This window comes from Protopterus annectens, chromosome 4.part0, assembly GCF_019279795.1.
Source record: "Protopterus annectens isolate FY-2018-M chromosome 4.part0, PAN1.0, whole genome shotgun sequence".
Lineage (NCBI taxonomy): Eukaryota > Metazoa > Chordata > Ceratodontiformes > Protopteridae > Protopterus > Protopterus annectens.
This window is the reverse complement of record NC_056733.1, coordinates 674296803-674316629: the sequence shown is the minus strand read 5'-3', so window position 1 is coordinate 674316629 and position 19827 is coordinate 674296803. Positions and strand designations below refer to the sequence as shown.

The 19827-nt window shown below is 43.9% G+C and overlaps 1 protein-coding gene across 1 annotated transcript in view; it reads left to right on the top strand.

Moving 5' to 3' along the window:
• Window positions 1-19245, top strand: part of LOC122800277 (ubiquitin-conjugating enzyme E2 G1-like) — a 478581-nt gene extending 459336 nt beyond the window's left edge. Inside the window, exon 6 of the mRNA XM_044069764.1 lies at window positions 18122-19245. The gene's annotated coding sequence lies outside the window, so the exon portion shown is untranslated. The remainder of the gene's footprint in view (window positions 1-18121) is intronic.
• Window positions 19246-19827: the final 582 nt, after the last annotated feature.

Genomic DNA, 19827 nt, shown 5'->3' with positions numbered 1-19827 from the left:
GCTGAACATACATTGCTATGACATGTACGACATCTGCACAGTAATCTCTGAGAAGCATCATGACACTGACACAGCTGATGTGTTGCTGTCACACCTGTCACACCGTTATGCAGTGGATATCATATCTCTGTGTCAACTCATCACAGTGTACATACTCCATGTAGATGGTAACTTGCTGTGGACATGTGTACTTGCCTGCACCTGTGTTCTTACCAATCTGCACTTGGCCCGATGTGTCCACAGTACTACTGTTCACCTGGATGCTGTGTATATGTCACATAGCATCAGACGCAGCCGTTATGGATGTCAGCAGTGACACTGCACACATACACATGGACACCTGTACATGCATGTGTTTTGCCATTAACATCTACTCAGCACTGTACGGGTGTTGAACATCCTGCCACGGCTCGCCTGTATTGCACATGTGATGCACATGGGACAATGTCTATTCATATGACATTTGCAGGGATGGGCAAACATAGCATGTGCGCGCACGTTGTACACGCTGTCACACAGCAATTGTGACACCACAGGGTGCATCAGTGCCACATTACTGATCCAGTCAGTTGATAGTGCATGTACCATGTGGCCATCGCACCATGTATGACTGTGATGACACGTGCAGCCTTGATGGATAGGGTTGCATGGTATGGCAGGGTATATCACATATATGGCACAGGGATGTGTCCAGCCTGTGGAATACCAGTATTAGGACGGTGGCTGTCCATTCCATATGTCATTTATATGGGTATATGGACATGTCGCATGTCCATCATCATGGTGTGGACAATGTCCTTCTGCAAGGTAGGCAGCATGCTGCATGGTGGGGGTGTGTATTGTGCATGCTGATATCGCACATCCATGCATAAACATTACCCCTGACAGGTGATATGTGCTGTACTATTGTTCAACACAGTGCTGTATATGCCCATATGGTGATATCCCATGCACATGGATGGTACCCCGACCTGACATGGGTACCTCATATGTCTACATCCAGTGCCTGTTGTCACCACCATGTTGGTGGGTGCACTGCACAGCACCATCCCTAACACAGTGACCATGGTGTTGGGCACAGCCTAGGTATTCATTTATAAGGATGGGGATGTTCACATAGCGGTGGCAATGCTGGTATCATCCATCAGACCGTACACTTATGACACACACCTCACACACACAGCCCATTCAGTATGTTGTTCGCAACACTGACACAGCTATACTGCTAGGTCAGGTCCATTCCCAGCCGTACATACACAGATGCATAACATGTCTCTCTGTGGCATGGGCTACAATGACGGTGGTGTTCAACACATACCGTGTTCGACTGTAGCTGGCGCTGATGTTCTGTGCACATGTCAACACATTAACCCTGTTCTACTGTAGCCAGCGGTGATGTGTTGTGCACATGTCAATGCTGCACATTGTGTTGATGTCTGTCTGTCAACAGGCCACTGGTGGAACACGCAAAGGTATTTGTAATCAAATATACATGCCGCCCTGTACAGCTGTACTGCTAACATCTCAGGTGCTAATGCGTCATGGACATGCACGCCTTACCCGGAAAGGTGATAGTTCATTGCCACCCTTACTCATCACCGCTTGTGGGTTGCTATTATCCAACACCCTATTTGAATTGTACGGTCAAGCTATGCACCTGTGCAGGACATGTGAGCATGTAATGCGCTACTGATTACCTTTGCACCCATTGCACAACATGTCACACAGGTACGCTGGCAGTCATACACTTCACAGGTTGCTCAAGGTACATCAGGTGTTGTACACACAACACACATCCTGTGGGACATGGTCGTATGGACAGGCATGTCCAACCGTCACGTGCCAGTGCTACCCCTATATGACGGATATGTCGTACATATGGCAATACGGCAACTGTCACATGTACTCGTGCAATGCTCCCCTACAAACGTACAACGGTACTGCCTGTGGGAGATGTGCTTCTGCATCCATGCTGTGCCCATAGCTGTCAGTTGTACATCATTATGTGCAACGTACCTCATTTGGTGTTCTAACAGGTGCATGTTCATCAAGGTTCCACATGTGAAGGGTCTGTCGCACATTCATTGTTGTACACTGTTTACATGCCAGCCATGGCTTACTAGATGGGATTCATAGTAATTCATTGGGATATCATATTTATACATTAGAGCAGCGTATTTCAGCCATCATATACCCTTCCTAGTTGACACTGTTAGTCAGCCAGTAGTAGGTGTTCTACGATCTGCACATTAGTCACACAGTACGAGGGCTACTGTTACCCATTTTGGGGACAGGGTGCTGACAGGCTGTGGATGGGGGTGATGCTGTCGACAACCATGACTGCAAATGACGGTCACGTCTGGATGTGTAACATTCACATCACACACCTACCATCACGTAGTACCACATCGTCTACAACAATGGACATTCCTGCAAGAACAACGTATGCAATATGTCTGTATAACCACTGTAGGCACCACTGGTGGCCCCCAGCATGGCAGCCAACATCACCAGTGTATATCCCGCAGATTCATGGGTTACAACATTCACAACACACCAGTCACGGATGACTCTGTTGTGAATCACAATGCAGTTCCACACATCATGTTACACAAGGCATCATGCACTGAGATGTTGCGGACGGGTAAACACCTCTGCAACCCAACATACGCACATGACACATCACCTGGTACAATATATCTCTCATACATCATGTTATTGTGACTGCCCTGTGATGGCAATACACAGACTACGTGTACTGGGACATGCAATGGCTCCCCGGTGTTATAGCCCTCTGGGTGTGTGTCTAGCCATGGTGTACATTCGGCAGTGGTCTGGACACAGGAACACTGTACATTGACCTACTGTCTCACTGCAACAGTTGCCTATGCTCCTGCTGTTATTGTACAGGCATGTGGTATCTGCCCACTGTGACAGTCCAGGTCAAACACAATGCTGTGGAACGCATGACCTGCAGCCATCGGCCTGGGGTGTAGAGCACACATGTACATCTTCACATGCTATACTGCCTCTCTGGCAGTTTCACATAACTGTCACCGGCAGGGCTGTAACTGGCAGGCACGGCATGGGGTCATGTGGAACAATGCTTGCATCTTCCACTGTGATGCACACATGCGAGGCACACACACTATTGCACCACTCACATATCTCTGCGGTGACTGGGACCTGCCTCCATGCTCTGCACAGAACACCTGGGATTACGGATTGTACACGGACCGTACCTTCCAGGCACATACCTGGACCGAAACACCCACAGATGAGAGGGGTTCACACATCACACAGTGTTTTGCACACATCCTGGATAGTTGCTTAGCACAGTGCATCATTGGTGCTCCATGTGCAGATAACCGTGTTTGTGACCACTATACACATTGTAACACGCGACAGAGTCGACATTGTACACCACAGGTTACATACCGTCTGTGATGTTATAGTGTACATTGGGCCTCAGACAGCTACTACTGCTGTGTGCTGACAGTAACCCACACTTCCCTGGGATAGACACCATTGTACCCACACATGCTTGGGTCATGCACGCCGCTCAGCTGGATGACACACTACACAACACATACCATACCTACACTACCCTTAGCATGAACACTAACTTCATGTGACTGGTGTGTCACACCTGGGGTTATCCCCTCTTTGGTGGGTTCCACACATATGCTACACGGCCTTGCTAGCCACACCCTGGAAACACACCCATCACAGCATACACGGAACATGTGTACTACAACAACTACTACAGACGTCTGCTGACAGCAGTTGTTATCATGACACCCGAGAAGATGGACACTACACATACATATGCTGACGCATACCACTGTGCGCTTCAGTAGCATGTACACAATTGCAGGAATCTTGCTATCCCACACAGAGACATGGCAGTACTGACCAGTTCACAGACGCCACTGTGGTGGTCATGTTCCATGCACATATGATGTACAACCACAAGTACAGGCTGTTGCACAGTGGTGTACATTCACGTGTGGGGTGCATCACTTGTCAGCCATGGTGGGTCCTCAAGGTCCATCATCACATACTCCAAGGCTAGCTACCTACACATGACTGCCGCACATGGCGGTGTGGGGCCTCAGGCATTGTGGTGGTATGTCAGTATTCTTTGGCAACATCCACATCTGATGTCACATACAATAGTCAACCAAGCATTGCAGACCGAGGTAATGTTGGCAACGTGCCAGGCGATGGCGTACTTGCCAACAGTACACCCTCTCACTCACTACAGGGTCACAATCCGTACATGAACATCGTAGTGTCCCTGTGGTCACATACACAGTACTGACATACACACGATATGTCCTGGGACACTGGCCCAATGTCACCTTCCAATGTCCCTGGCTGTAATGTCCCACCAACCTGTTCAGTATATGTCACCACACCAGGCCACTATATTCACTGCTAGCCTTTTGTCGGACATTGTGGACCCTGACTGCCGCACAGCGGCATTTCTCGCACTACACACGGGTGGCACTGCATTGCACGAGTGGGACTATAGTCATACACTCCTGACTGGACCATTCTGCGTGGCAATGGGGCACATCATCAGGAACGTGATTCCCACACATTGATGGCCTCCAATCCTTTCCTAGCACCCGGGTTGGGCTTGTGAATGCCACGGCAAGGCACATACACATGCTGGGCACCTGTCATACAGTTGCTAGGGCAGTTGAGGATGGTACGGAGGCCAACACATCATACGTTGTCCTCACATTGCCTTTCAGCACCATTCCACATTCTGGTATTGACAACATACACATCCACCTGCACATCATACCCTGTGTCTCAGGATATTATGCTATGTGGCTCATGGACAGTACACACAGTGGTGCCAGCATACCATAGTACCTACTACATGTCAGGTACATATTGCATTACACAGTCCTCAGTCATAGGGCCACTCATGTTCACTATATGCTTACATATGGTACATGCTATCACAGAGTACTGTCCATGCCTAGATTTCCCACACCTACATACCAAACGCCATTATTGCTCCACCAGCTCATACCGATACCAACCATACGGGTGTCAGTGTGATGGATACTTCATATGAGTATCATGGCATCAAGATGCATGACACACGGTGCATGCACATCACCTTTGCATAACATCATTCAACCACTGACTATCACATGGATAGTGGTCCCCTACATACATATCACATTGTACATGGTTGCAGTACACACATACGCCACACACAGTCCTGTGGTTACCGTATTCCACTGTGGCATGGATATCCTTCTGCAAGGCCACACCTATCTGTACTGTGTGTGATGCTGGTACATAGGTGGGCATTGTACCTGTGAACTACACACATCTACACACAGTCAAGGGTACAATACCACATTTATGGTGTACCTTCCACAACAGCTACAGCTTTACATGGCACAACATTGACATGCCATGATTACTGGGCTCAGACAGTTTACATATGCGGCTGTAATACGGACAACACATCTGTACACATCTGCATACCACATACTCAGGGGTGTCTTCTGCTCTGACACGGCCCATGTCCACCACATTATTGATGCATATACTCCTCATACATGACATCTGCGGTGGGCACTGTGAACAAAATACTCCTGGATATGTGCACACACCACACTGCATGGGCTGTGCTTCTCTGTTACTTCCACAAACCTAACACACACCATGCTGTGGCACATAGGTCCTGTGTACATCCTGCAGGGACACACAGTAGCACTATTCATGTGATACCTCCCTTGTTGTTTGAGTGACACATGTAGTCCTGGTATCACCACAGCAGCTGTACTGTGTAGAGGTGCAGTTGACACCTGCCTCTGCTGTTCACAGTACACTACCATGGAGAGGTGACACTACTGTGTACACTGCACATGTGCTTACACATGGACGTGCCAGACTGCATTGTAGCCCACTGTGCACCTGTGCAGATACTACAAGTCCTTTGTGCATGGTTACTTGGTGTCCCTTCCATTTAGAGTAGCTATCATGCTACTACTATGTCCCATACCTACAGGCCATATGTATCCTGTTATTGTACATACCAATAGGCGATACCTGTGTTATGCATGATATGCCTGTGATACTGTGTATGATATCTGTCATATCTACCTAGGCAACTATACATTACACATATTTCACATAGTATCCTTTAATGCAGAGCATACTTGCACGTCGGCCACACCTTACATATGTCATCAACGGTATATGCTCATACACATGCGTGCTGTGACAGTATACATACATGTACTATCCCCTGCTATGGCACTTCCTTGTTGGACACCCACTGCCAGCAACAGCGTGTGGTATGGCATTGTTCTCTTTAATGCCCTCCTGTAGCATCCCTTGTGGTGTCTCTGCTGTGTACATGATGTCCCACTGCTTGTACACAGTGTCTACAAGCATTGGTATGCTCAGCAAGACATCACTACATAACTACCTTTCACCACTTTCTGCATTACGGACAAGTGTAATTAATTGCAACCACCGTTCACATACTGTACAGCTTATTAATACAGATCATGCGTTACACAACCTTACATATCGTGTGCTATACATACCTTGTTGGTGTTTTGTTCCGTTTATTGTTTTCCCGTTTCCTTTCATTTTCGGTAGTACAACGCTGTTTCAGTATGAGCATACGGTTTGAATATCCTGAGAGTCATCCTTATATACGTCGATACCTGCAACATGTGAATCCATCCCACCAATTGCTGTTCCTCAGTGAGTACTTACGTGCATATCACCTGTGCATCTACTCCATTCGGAAATTACGCGTTGATAATGGGTTATAATTGGATTCTCCACCTGGGCGTTGGCTATTTGCCCTACCTTCGTGGAGATGGTCTGTATTGTGTTATGTTATGTGTAACTGCAACTGCTAAACATAGGGACAAGTATATTTTGAATTCATGTCACCCGTGGATTGTGTGTGACAGGTGTAGTATTTGGTTCAACATGTGGGTGCACCTGTCCTGCCGACGAATGATAACGGTGTATTGCATTCCAAACTGCAACATGGCTGTTGTTTTCCTTTATACAACGCATGCAATTATGCATCCGCCTTTAATTGCGTCTCCCACGCGATATGTTGTGGTTATGCAGATGTCATTGACTGACTGTATGTTTGTGCTGCTATTACGGTTTGTATTCCTTTAATATCTACGGTGGGGGATATCGGTGGTTGTACGTAACGGATACGGTTTGTGGGCCTTGCATCTCTACATAGACAGTATAGTTGTCTGTGTGCTCCATCCCTACTTGGAGAGTTAACAGTTAGTAGTCTTTTGTTATGGGAGTGTAGGTTGGGCTGTTGTTAATTGGTTCCGATATCATCTGCAGGTGAGCGTGCTGCATGTATACCTCCGTAACTTCTGTGGTATATCAGCGGCTATGTGTACGTGAGTATTTACGTGCATATCAGCTGTGCATCTACTCCATTCTGAAATTACGCGTCGATAATGGGGTATGATTCGATTCTCCACCTGGGTGTTGGCTATTTGCCCTACCTTCGTCGAGATGGTCTGTATTGTGTTATGTTATGTGTAACTGCAACTGCTATGCATAGGGACAAGTATATTTTGAATTCATGTCACCCGTGGATTGTGTGTGACAGGTGTGGTATTTGATTCAACATGTGGGTGTACCTGTCCTGCCGACGAATGATAACGGGGTATTGCATTCAAAACTGTAACATGGCTGTTGTTTTCCTTTATACGACGCATACAGTTATGCATCCGCCTTTCATTGTGTCTCCCACGCGATATGTTGTGGTTATGCAGATGTCATTGACTGACTGTATGTTTGTGCTGCTATTACAGTTTCTATTCCTTTATTATCTACAGTGGGGGATATCGGTGGTTGTACGTCACGGATACGGTTTGTGGGCCTTGCATCTCTACATAGACAGTATAGTTGTCTGTGTGCTCCATCCCTACTTGGAGAGTTAACAGTTGATAGTCTTTTGTTATGGGATTGTAGGTTGGGCTGTTATGTGGTTTCGATATCGTCTGCAGGTGAGCTTGATGCATGTATACCTCCATAACATATGTGGTATATCAGCGGTTATGTGTACGTGACAACTATCCCTTGTCATTCTGTCCCAGATATTTGCAGTCATTGTGGTCCTGTTGTTGGCATAGCCTGTTTGCCAGTGGTTGCCTCATATTCAAATGGGAATTGATTGTTTGACACTTGTGGAACACACAGCGGTGTTTACGGGCCAACACGTGGCCACAGTCAGTACTGGGGTAGCACATACTTTTTTCCGCGGAACATACCTATTGCTGTGTGACTTTGCCAATGTATCATATTGCATGTAACATATCAATGTCGTACATACAGGAATGACTATTACATACGTCCTTTCCATTTCTTATGGTGAATATTCCTGTGCTACCATCTGGAACATATTCACTTTGTATCGTTCTATGTCAGGACACACCTAGCCAGGGTGGGGCTGTCACTACTACTCTGGGACTAGTAGTGAACATATGCCTGAGGCTAGTGTACCATATGCCTACACCTAATATTCTGCTCTGCCTCTACCTTGGCACCAACATACACATGTTGCAGACACACACATTACACTCACACAGCGACGCACGGCACCCTCAACGCATGTACACATACTACGGCACTCACGGGGACGGTTGCACACAGTACCTACGTGGACCGCAACACCGGCAGCGGTGACTACCTCTCCCTTCATATCATCATACTATTACACGCGCATGTACTGTTACAGTACTGTGTTCTGTCGGTCTTTCAGCCTCGCGGTTATGCATATCGGTATGTTACACGTTCCATTGTTGGTGGTATCCTATTATTGTGAACCTCCCGGATGTTGAGAATGTCGTTGCACTATCTATACTATGTACAGATATCGCTGGATACATCTCAGTCACCTTATATTCCTCTGCTTCCCTTTCTTATCTGTATTATATATATGTATATGTGTACATATTTATCTATATATATATATATATATAGATATATGTATATGTATATATATATATATATATATATGTATATGTATATATATATATATATATATATATATGTATACAGCTTGCGGCGAATGTGGCAGGCACACAGCAACGCCATATGCTGTAGGACTCACGTACTGTTCAGGTGTTGGCGTTACATGTTCCACTGGCTGTTGGGGTTTACAGTGTTTGGGGGCTGCCTATGTTGGAGTCACACATAAGGCCACCCATACATTACACTTTACAGGTGGTCATGTTTGTGTGCCGTCCATTTCACTGTGTGTGCAGGTGAGGAGGTGTCAGTCCATGGGGCCTACGCTGCCAGAGTATGTGCTATACGTTCCCTCTTTGCCAAGGCGTAGGCATATTGGGTACGCCTCCGTCTGCCTACTGGGGCTGGCACAGTGTGTTCATGGTCTGAAACCCTCTGTGCCTGGACTGGCCTTGGCAATTGTGGTGGGCTTTGTGGCCCTTCACCATTATGTCCCTGCAGCAGCTGCTTCCGCAGGATCATATTATGTAGCATGGCACATACTATGAATATGTGGGCACATGTGCCTGGAGAGTACTGCAAGGCTCCACCAGATGTATCCAAGCACCGGAACCGTGATTTCAGCATCCCGAACACACACACTATGATTATTCTGGTTTGTGCGTGTGCCTCATTATGATGTTCTTGCATGTGTGTGTGTGCATTTCTGATGGGAGTCATCATCCACGGCTCCAGTGCATAGCCAGCATCCCCCACGAGATGGCCTTGTGGGATGTCCCCCCTGACAAATACCTGATACAGCTGTGAGGCATGCCAGATATGGGAGTCGTGGTAACTTCCAGGGCTGCCAGCACACACATCCATGATAATGCCCTGGGCATTGCACACGACCTGGCAATTGATGGAGTGGAATCCCTTGCGGTTTATGTAGCGTCTACCCTGCTCGCCAGGTGGTGACTTGATTTGTATGTGCGTACAGTCTATCGCACCCAGTACCTCCGGGTATTGTGCCACACGGTGGAAGTGGCGCATATTGCTAGCCAAATCCTCCTGAGATCTGGGGAAGTATATATGCTCAATGGCATGTGGTAATATGGCATCCAGGAACTGGTGTAGTACCCTGGATGCTGATGCCTGTGAGATGCCCATTATATCTCCAGTTGGCCTTTGAAAGGTACCTGTGGCCAGTATTCGCAAGCTTACACATACCTTTGTGTCCACTGGGATGGGTTCCCCTCTGTTGTTTCTTGTTCTCGGGCATGGCCAGCACAGCTCCACTATTTGCTGTAACATGTCCCTGTCCACCCTGTAACGCTCTACTATCTCCAGGTCATGTAGCCCCTGGTAGGTTACCCTTGGTCTGAAAACTCTCCTTCTCCTCCGAGGCCTGCGGTGGTTGTCGGCATCCTCCTCCACAACACCGTCTGTCTCTAACACATGCTGATGGATCACAGCTATGGCAGCACCCAACATGTACATTTTAAAAGTTCCCCGTGTGTTTACACCTATGGTGCGGCGTGAATACACGGCTGTGTGTTATGTGCATTCGCACTTTATACTATTGTGCTGTGCACACCGATGATGTCATAGGGTGTGTTTGTAAGGCCGTATCTAAGGGTTATCTTTCGTGTTTTACCGATGGAACTACAATGGTGTTGCCTTTGGTGTTGAATTACTCTTGCCTGCCATGGATTACCTTTCGACCTTCCCTTACTATTTCTGCACGTTGCACCTACCATTTTCTGGCATGCATCCTGCAGAGCACTGTCATTTGTACTTGCATGGACATGGCATATCATGCGTTTTGTGTGCTACTGTCATTGTGCTGCCAGTCTGCTTTGCTCTGCTGTGTCAGGTCTTCTATCTTTGCAATCTGCTACCTCCCCTACTTTCTTTGCATTCATATGCCTCCCCTATCCCGTTTTGCAGGTTTCTGCATGCAGAGTTGTCAGCTGCCGTCGATTGGCCTTCGTGGGTTGATTAGTGTTGATTGCTCATTAGTACTCCAATTACACTTCTTCCGCATTTCCTTATATTCTTCACATCACCTTCCTGTTTCCGATATTGTTTGCGGGGCGTGCGTCACATTACTAGGTTCCGGGAACGTTGTCATCCTCGTACACATGCACTTTTGCGCGCATTGTGTGCTCTCAGCTAAACTATTACCCCACACCCCGGTCCTCCAGGTTTGATTTGCGATATACAGCCCAGGTTTGCTGTGCTCCAATGTGCTTACTGCTACGGTGGCACACCCCTCTGCTGATGTCATGTATTCCCTCTGAGCCACTCCTCGGTGTTTTACCGCTGCGCCGTTTGGTACAACCTTACTCTGGCGGGGCATTTGCGATTCAGTATTATCTGCCTCATTTGCATGGCATTGACTACTAATTCATAGTTACCACACCGAAGACTGACGCGAGTCCTTGGCAACCCTTGCACCGTGGTTGTGGCATTCCATGCATACCATGGTGTATTATGCTGTGAACCTGGTGTCTATTACGATGCTGTTTTATAACATTGTTATATTTCATTATGTTGCACCTTCCGCACACATATCCTGCGGTTCTGATGTGAGTTACTGTGGACATGCTATTTATGTTATTTACGTGTTGTGCATATTTTCTTTTGCCATTGTCTGTGTATTTCGCCATTGGCATATGTTAACAGTGTGATACCTGGGTCTGACACTCTTCCATTACTCCGATGTTATGTTTGGGAAAATGTAAACCGTTTTTTTTTGGTTTACATTGCAGTGGGCTTATGCTACGCCTGCACCACTTCGTGAATCGCTATATGCCTTCATTTGCATGGTGACACACCGCACATAGGGTGTTTAGCATACCTACACCGGGGGCTGCGCAGATCTGGCGCACGCCGGTAGTGCACGTGGAATTGGATCGTACCTGAATCGCTCGGCGGCCATATTTGGCATTATAATGCCTACGCTATGCGTGCGCCTGGCACAAGGTTCATGAATCCCGGGGATGGTTTAAATGTAAAGAGAGTATTCCCTCCATCCCACTGATTTTGTGGCTACCATACATTCAAACCTGATGACAAATACGGAGAAGCCACCACACTTGCCAAGGACAACAGCACCTCCAGGCAGATTCACAGAGACTCACTAACAGAACTCTCCATGTCCCTTGATAATCACTTTAAGATTCCTAAAAGCACTTAAACTCTCTTAACAAAAAAAGTCCATTGTACTGGGAGGCTTTAAAATAGAGCACCTACACCTCCTATGCAGGATATTTTCTAAAGTTCTCAGACAAACTAAAACTCAATGGAGCAGATGGTTACCAAACACACCAGAAGATATAATATTCTTGTTCTGGTCCTTACAAAAATAGCCAATTCATGTACTACTCCTCTGGTATCTCCCTCCCTGTTTAACTGACTAAACTTGTGATATTCATCACCATAAAGCCCTTGCAAAAAAACACTTCTAAATTCAAGCTTATTAACCTCGTACAATTCTATGCCAAGGTTTCAAAATTCACTTATGGCAACATCAACTCCGCTGTTGACAAAGCATGTAGTTTCATAAAGAAGTTTTATGTTACCTTGGATAAATGCATAGTGGTGGCCATCTCAATAACAGCAAAATATAAAGTGGAAATTCAAAAACAAACTACCTTGGTGTGGTCCACTAACAAACTTTCCAACAAAACAAAACAATCCTTACATTTTACAACGGATCCAAAGCTCCTCACATGAAGGACAGCATTGATAATATTATTAAAAACTTGAAAAATACTATTAGATATACTAAAGCATCTCGTGAACCAAGGTTGGCATGTGAATCCAAGGAGTAAATCTCTTATCAACTATGTTAGGAAACTAAGGGACAACACCAAACATTGCTCTGAGCTCATAAAATGGTACTTCCCATTCTCACCCAAATGGCTTGCCAAAACAAATTCACTACTAACTTTACCCCCAAAACTGCTATCCAAACTCCACAAATCCCTGAATCCCTTACACGGTCTAGAGGAACATGTACTGATCATGCTCATTACTGAGATTAAAAACACTTTCATGGGTTTTGACAATGTAGCTTAATGTTTAATAAGGACTGATAAGCACACCCTTGTTCAGCCACTTCTGAAACTGTTTAACCTAAGTTCAGCTACACATTTCATTCCTGACATTTGGCACATGACAGTGGTAATGCCACTGTACAAGTGTGACCCTACAACCACCAACAAAAATTATAGACCCATCAGCCTCATCTGTAAATGGAACCAGCAACTGACCTCCAACTACAACATCAAAAATCTTTTTTGGGGGCATGACTCTCAGCAGTTTGGCTTTGTGAAGGGAAAATCGTGCCCCATAAACCTGGTTATCTTCTTTGAGACTGTTAAACAGGCTGTTCATAGCGGTCATGCTGTTCAAACTGCATATCTTGACCTTGCCAAAGCATTCAATACTACACCCCATACATGCACTGTATATTAAGCTAAATGGTTTAAAAATAGATGCCTATGGGGTCAGATAAACTAGCTAAAAGACAGAAACCACAGAGTTTGAGTGGCAAGCAAAATTTACTTATGGCAACATCAACTCTAAAACAATAAAGGTAACGAGGTGTCCCCAGGGCTGTATGGGGCCCTTTCTTTTCTGCATTTACTCTTCCTAGCTCCAAGCTGGGTAACAGGACCTTCAGCTAACCAAGCATGCACAGGAGAGTAAACTGGGAATTACTGTCAATCCCCCCCATCTCCAAAATCTTCAGCATAAACATATTCATAAATACCTGTGTACTGCAAATGAGCTCAAATAAAGTTCACTACCATCACTTTTGGTAGACAGCCCCTCCCCTTGGCACTCAGTACAGAAAATACTCCACTATGAAACGAAAATTTAGTGAGAGACCTTGGAACATGAATTATGTGACATCAGTCAGAAAATCTACTTGGCACAGCTGACTGCCAGTGGAATATCATCCAAATCTAAAGAGGTCATCTTTCCCTTATACTCAACACTGATTAGGCCAATTACGTACCTCAAGTATCCAACAACTATAACACTTCACAGGTTTCTAAGTTAGAACATCACAGGTTTACAGAGCCCAAATTACCATGAGAGATTGGAAGGAAGCACAGTTCCCCATTCAATATCCTATAAACTTGAGGGGAGATCTACACCTTGCCTTCTGCAACATCACAAATCCAGTTGTCCAGGATCATTGCAAGTCTAATTGCTACAAAAACACCAGAACCAAAGACTCAGATCCACCAGCGGGTAAATATAAGAGACAGATTCATTATGCAGCACCCCACCACCACCACCTCTGAAACAGACTGCCTTTTCAGGTTAAGCAGTGTGATAGAATATAATTCTTCTTGGAGAGGTACACACAAATGTACTCTGGGTCTGACTAGCCTATTCCTACTGGAGAAAGAAGACTACAGCCTGAAGGTGGATAACGCCAAGGTATAAGTAGTTGCAATACCTCAGTTGCCTTAAAATTCTCATGACTGACATCCAATCACACATCCAGGAGACTAACAGAAACATACCCATTAATCATAAAGAGCTACAAAGTTGCACACACTCTGATGTGGGGCACAGACCATGGGCAAGTTTACTCTCCTTCCAGATAATAAGTTGTTACCTGAAAACTGCTGCCAGGATTAGGGTTACAGTCTGAGGGTGAGGCTTCTTGGCAGTGTCTTGCTATACCACCTACCACGTTTGAAGTGATAGTGTAACTTTATTTAACCAAGTGTACGCCCCCTTTAACTAAGCAAATGTGTTATTTAACCAAGTTTACGCCCCCTTTAACTAAGCAAATGTGTCAGAGTCTGCTAATAAGGGGGGACCCGATTACCCCCTACTCCTTTTAAGAATAAGACGAGTGAGGGGTAAAGAAGGACATAGAGCTATTACTAACATAATAAATATTACAGAGTGTGCAATGAAGCTTTCTCAAAAAAGTTAGAAAAATTTGAAGGATTGGGAATCACTCATTTCCAAAAACAGCATACCCAAACAAGTTACACCCATTTTTCTGAGGAATATCCAGATCTTATAACTGTTTTTTGCCAAGGACCTAAGTACCTCTCAAATGTCCCCGATGTTAACTCAGAGTGTTGTCCTGTAGCTCTTTAAAAAAATCAGTGATTTTTTCATTATTTAACCAGATGGACAGAGTAGTACAGGATCCTTTTTTTAGTCGAGCTCCGTATATCCAGCAAAGGCATTTAACAAAAGAGTAAGACAGTAAAAATAAGCCTAAAAATTATAACGAAAAAGATGCATGTTAAAATCGTTAACACGAAATTTGCTGTTTGTGTGTAAACTGCATGCATACACACAAAGCAAAAATATAACTTTTTTAAATAAAATTGAGTGTGAGAGTAATTTCTAAAAGATATAGTTTTACTTTATTACAGAGATTTCATGTTAATTCCAGCCCTTCTGTTTTGTCAACAGCACCTATATCAAAAACGGTTAGTGATTTTAGGGCCTTTGTTCACAGCTCTGGAGACAGGAGGTTGAGAGTTATGGAGAATGTCAGTAAAGCCGAGTTCTGTTAACTGTAACTTTCCAACTGGACAAATAAAAATAGAGTCCTGCATTTTATATTGGAAATTGTGTTACTATTCTAGTTTTTACCAACTTTTAATGTAAATGTACTTTGACATTGCTATATAGCTGAAAAGCATCCTTTTGATTTAATCCACTTACTGAGTATATGCTACAACCCACCTTTTATAGTAATGCTGTTAAGTAAACAATAGTTGTACACTTACAATGCAGTCTCAGTTTCTAGGCCTACGTATATCAAGATTACTGTAGTTTTAGACTCCCTGAGGCAGAAGCTTCAGTTTCTTCAGCATCACTCATGCGTCATACCCTCAACATCAATGATACTGAAGCATCTTCTAACGCAATACCTAATCCCTACCACGTTTCTCAACACATGCGAAAACACTCTGATGAAGCTACTTGAAATATTAAATTGGATTGCCTTTCATCAATTCAACGCTGACACACCTACTCTCCCACAAAGTAACACACACATACTCTCTCACACACAGCAACACATACACACACAGTAACAGAACTAATTTAAATTACATAGAAACACATATGCACACAGACACACTTTCTCGCATACAGAAACGAATGGCTTAACTTACACATACTCACACTTGCACTTAACTTGTATTGAATCTGAACAGCCACACGTGCACGCATGGCCTTAACCCCTCTCTTCACTGAACTAACTTAAGTTCCGCGCGTGATAGAATTTTTTTTTTTTTTTTAATTTGTTGAAGCCAGAAGCTATAAAAGTGGTAGGGTGCTTCCCCCTTCCCTTCGCCTTATGGTTTTGTTAGTTTGCGATTTTCTCGGCCCCCTCAGAGACTGGTGCCAAGAAGATCGCAGAATAACAAAAGTACATTAATTAAAATAAATAAATTACATAAAATTCTGCCCTTTACGAGGCTGGCTGTACAGTGCCCTAGGCGGTCGCTTAGTTCACCTATGCTTAAGGCCAGCAATGATCCAGTCTGGACTGCAAACTAGCCACTTAGCAGTGCGGAGTCTTTTGCTCAAGCACTCCCTGGCCCTTCTCTCACTACACTCTGTGCACCAGTGTCTTCCAGTCCCCCTTTATCTTTAGTAACTGTCTTTTACACAGAGTGTTACTACTTCACACTGAGTTCTCCAGTTTCCTGTATCCACCTTCCTGGCACAGTAGTACTGAAGCCACCCTGAAAAAGAGAGACTTTACCTGCTGCTCTTAAATCTTAAGTCAGGCTGGATATGAAAAGCATAAGTTAATATTTCTTTCACTGGTGGTAGGCCTTAAGGAGTCTAGTGGTAGACATGGGCTATACAGCTTGCTAACCAACAGTGTAGCTAAACCAGTTGTCATGTCATGTTCATCACAGTAACAATAAGGTTTGCAAATACAAATCCATGTTTGCTTTGTTTGAATCCTGAATCCACCCTTTTTGTCATTAAGTACGTCTCAAAAGAAAAGCAGTTCTTGGTCTTTCATCTTTGTTTTCTAAATTAATAGGTGGCAGGAAATCTGGAGACCCACCACACTTCAGAGGCGTTCCATTTTCTTCGATATTCAGAAAGGCAAAGTCCCACTTTTCTCTAGCCTTGAGAACAGGTGGCAAATGAATACACAAAAATAAAAATACATTACATTTTATTTTTTTTTTCATTTAGCCTTACATTACCCTGGCTTCACAATTGTGTTTCTTTTAGCCTAGTATTATAGAAGTTTTATTAGATACAGTTTTAATTGAGGCCTGAACTTCTTAAAGTTTGTGTCTTCAGTGAGACGATGAGGGAAAGACTGCCAATGTTTAGAGGCAAGTACAAAGAAGCTATGGTCTATGGTGTATAGTCTTGTTCTTTAATTGAATTTGTGATTTTTGTTAATCCGTGCTACAGGAAGTACAAATATTTGCCATTTGCTCTGAGCTAGCATGCTGTAGTAATGTCATGACCTCGTATGGGTGTGGGGGAGGAGAAGTAGCAAGCTCCAATTGCCTCGTCACTGAGGGAGAGCTGAGGTGGGACAGACTTGGAGTTAAGTATTGCCACAACAGGAATAGATGAGAGAAGGAAACCGCTCTTTCCATAGTGGGGATTGAATGGTTTTGCACTGAGCTTCATGTGCATACTGAACAATGTAATGGACTTTAACATATGTGTGCATGCCTTCTAAAACATGTTATGATGTGGTGGCACCACTAAGTGAGGGACAATTTGCAGAAGGTGATATTTGAAGATTTATGGGCCTTCCTCCTTTCACCAGATTTAAACGAAGTCTGCACATTTACCTCTGATAGGAGTGAGAGCTACATCTTCACTTTAATTTTTATATGCAGTAACTTACAGTAATGTGCTGAAGAGACAGCTGTGAGAGCAGCTGAAAGGAGAAGTCTGTCTCAGAAAGGTAATGCAGTTTGCCAGGGTGGTGATGGATGAGAGATGATGGCTAGCAATATGTGTACTAGTTTGGGAGATGATGACTAACAGTATGTATACTAGTTAGCAGCACCAAATGGGGAGGTAAAGGAAAAACTTTTCACTTTTGTTTTTGAATTTTTAAGTTAATAGCTTTTTGTCATTTCAGGTATTACCAGTCGAATCTTCAGCCATTATTTTAATGGATCGATGAGCACTATCTTTCACTCTGGATCTTGATGAAAAGAACTTTATTCTGGTTTGTTCCTGCAGTGCTGGAGCTTTGGATTTGCTGCCCCCTGCCCCACCACTGGACACATGGCAGTTTGAACTTTTCTAGCAGAATGCTAATGTAATTATGAATAATGTGTAGTCACTCCTGCCTGAGACTGTACACTTATTTATTTAGGAAAATACTTCTGAAAATGTCAGTTGAAGTACTTTTATATTTGCTTTTTCTTTGTGCAATGTTCTTGCAAAACAAGTTGTGTTCTGAGATATTTGCTTTAGCTCTGCTTTTGAAACAGCAGCATAACACATACCGAAGAAACATTTGTTTTTTTGGAAAATTCAACTTCCATAACTCAGTATTCAGTTCTTTGGTTTTATTTTTATCTTGTACCCCATGGATCTAATTTTCCAGGGCCAAACACTTCTAGTTGTGCATATGAGAGCAGTTGCATCTATAGCCAGTTATGTTTGGAGTGACTGCTATGTCTCCTAGGGGCAGTGAATCCAGCCTCTTCCTGTGTTGAAAGGTTGACATAATCCTAAAATAAATCCGTCTTATGTTTCTGCTGAGCTCTGACAACAGATTTTCTTAAGTTATTTTTTTACACTCAATGGCAGCCATCTTTACCTGACATTCAGGCTGTTTGGCTGGCAACCTGTCAGCATTTCCTCTCCTGGTTTGGATCAGTGGGTGTTTACACACAGCATGAGCCAAGATGCATGGAGTGGGTAATGCAGGTTTCTTCCCTGTTAATTTCTGTCTATATCCATTTTGAAAATTCCAGTGCAATGATAGTGGTTAATAAGTTAAACCAGCATTTGAATATGTAACTAATTTTGTTTAACTGGTCATTACACTGCTGCAGAATTTTTAATGATCCTTTGCATTGGGTAATGTTGAAGTTTTGGATCTTTTGCAGTTTCAACACCGCATGGTTTTATTCAGCTCCTGTGTGTGAACAACTGCAACGCTGCTAAGGGCAAAAGTAGAAAAGGGAAACACTTCCTAATAGCCTAAAATTACAGTATTTGATTTCAACACATTAAAGTGATTTAATAGAATTGTGTTGGTATCCTGTTTCCTGTGTGAGTTTTGCCAAAAAGGTTGTATAATCTTTGGAAAAGATTGGAGTGCATATTTCTTTAACAGCTAATGTATAAAATGTAGTCCTGGTTATGGTTGTATCAAAAAGCTTGACTGATGATTGAAATTTGTCATGTAGCTCTCTTACTTCCTCTTTGAAGTATTACAAGAAGCAGTAGCTACATTTGAGAATTAATCCAGGTATATCAATAAGGGAGGAACAGTTGGGTGTCCTACTGACAGTTGTCTACAGGGACTTGCGCTGTGGGGAGATAGATTTCTGGTGGAGTAACTACATGTGGTACTGCAGGATGTTTTAGCACAGTCAAATCTTGTCTGTATGCAACTGTTAGTTTATTCTGCATGTTGTGTTGGAAAGCATTGCAAATGAAACTTTAATGCTTTTGTTTTAGGAATTAATCAGATATGCCTCATACTTGAATACCCTAAGAATGGAGATTTGTTTTTTCTCCATTGTGGGGAGTTTGTCTTAGAGAAATGTGTAAAACTGGAATGGCACAATTTCAGTGGAAGTGAAACTTGATGTTAAAAAAAAAAAA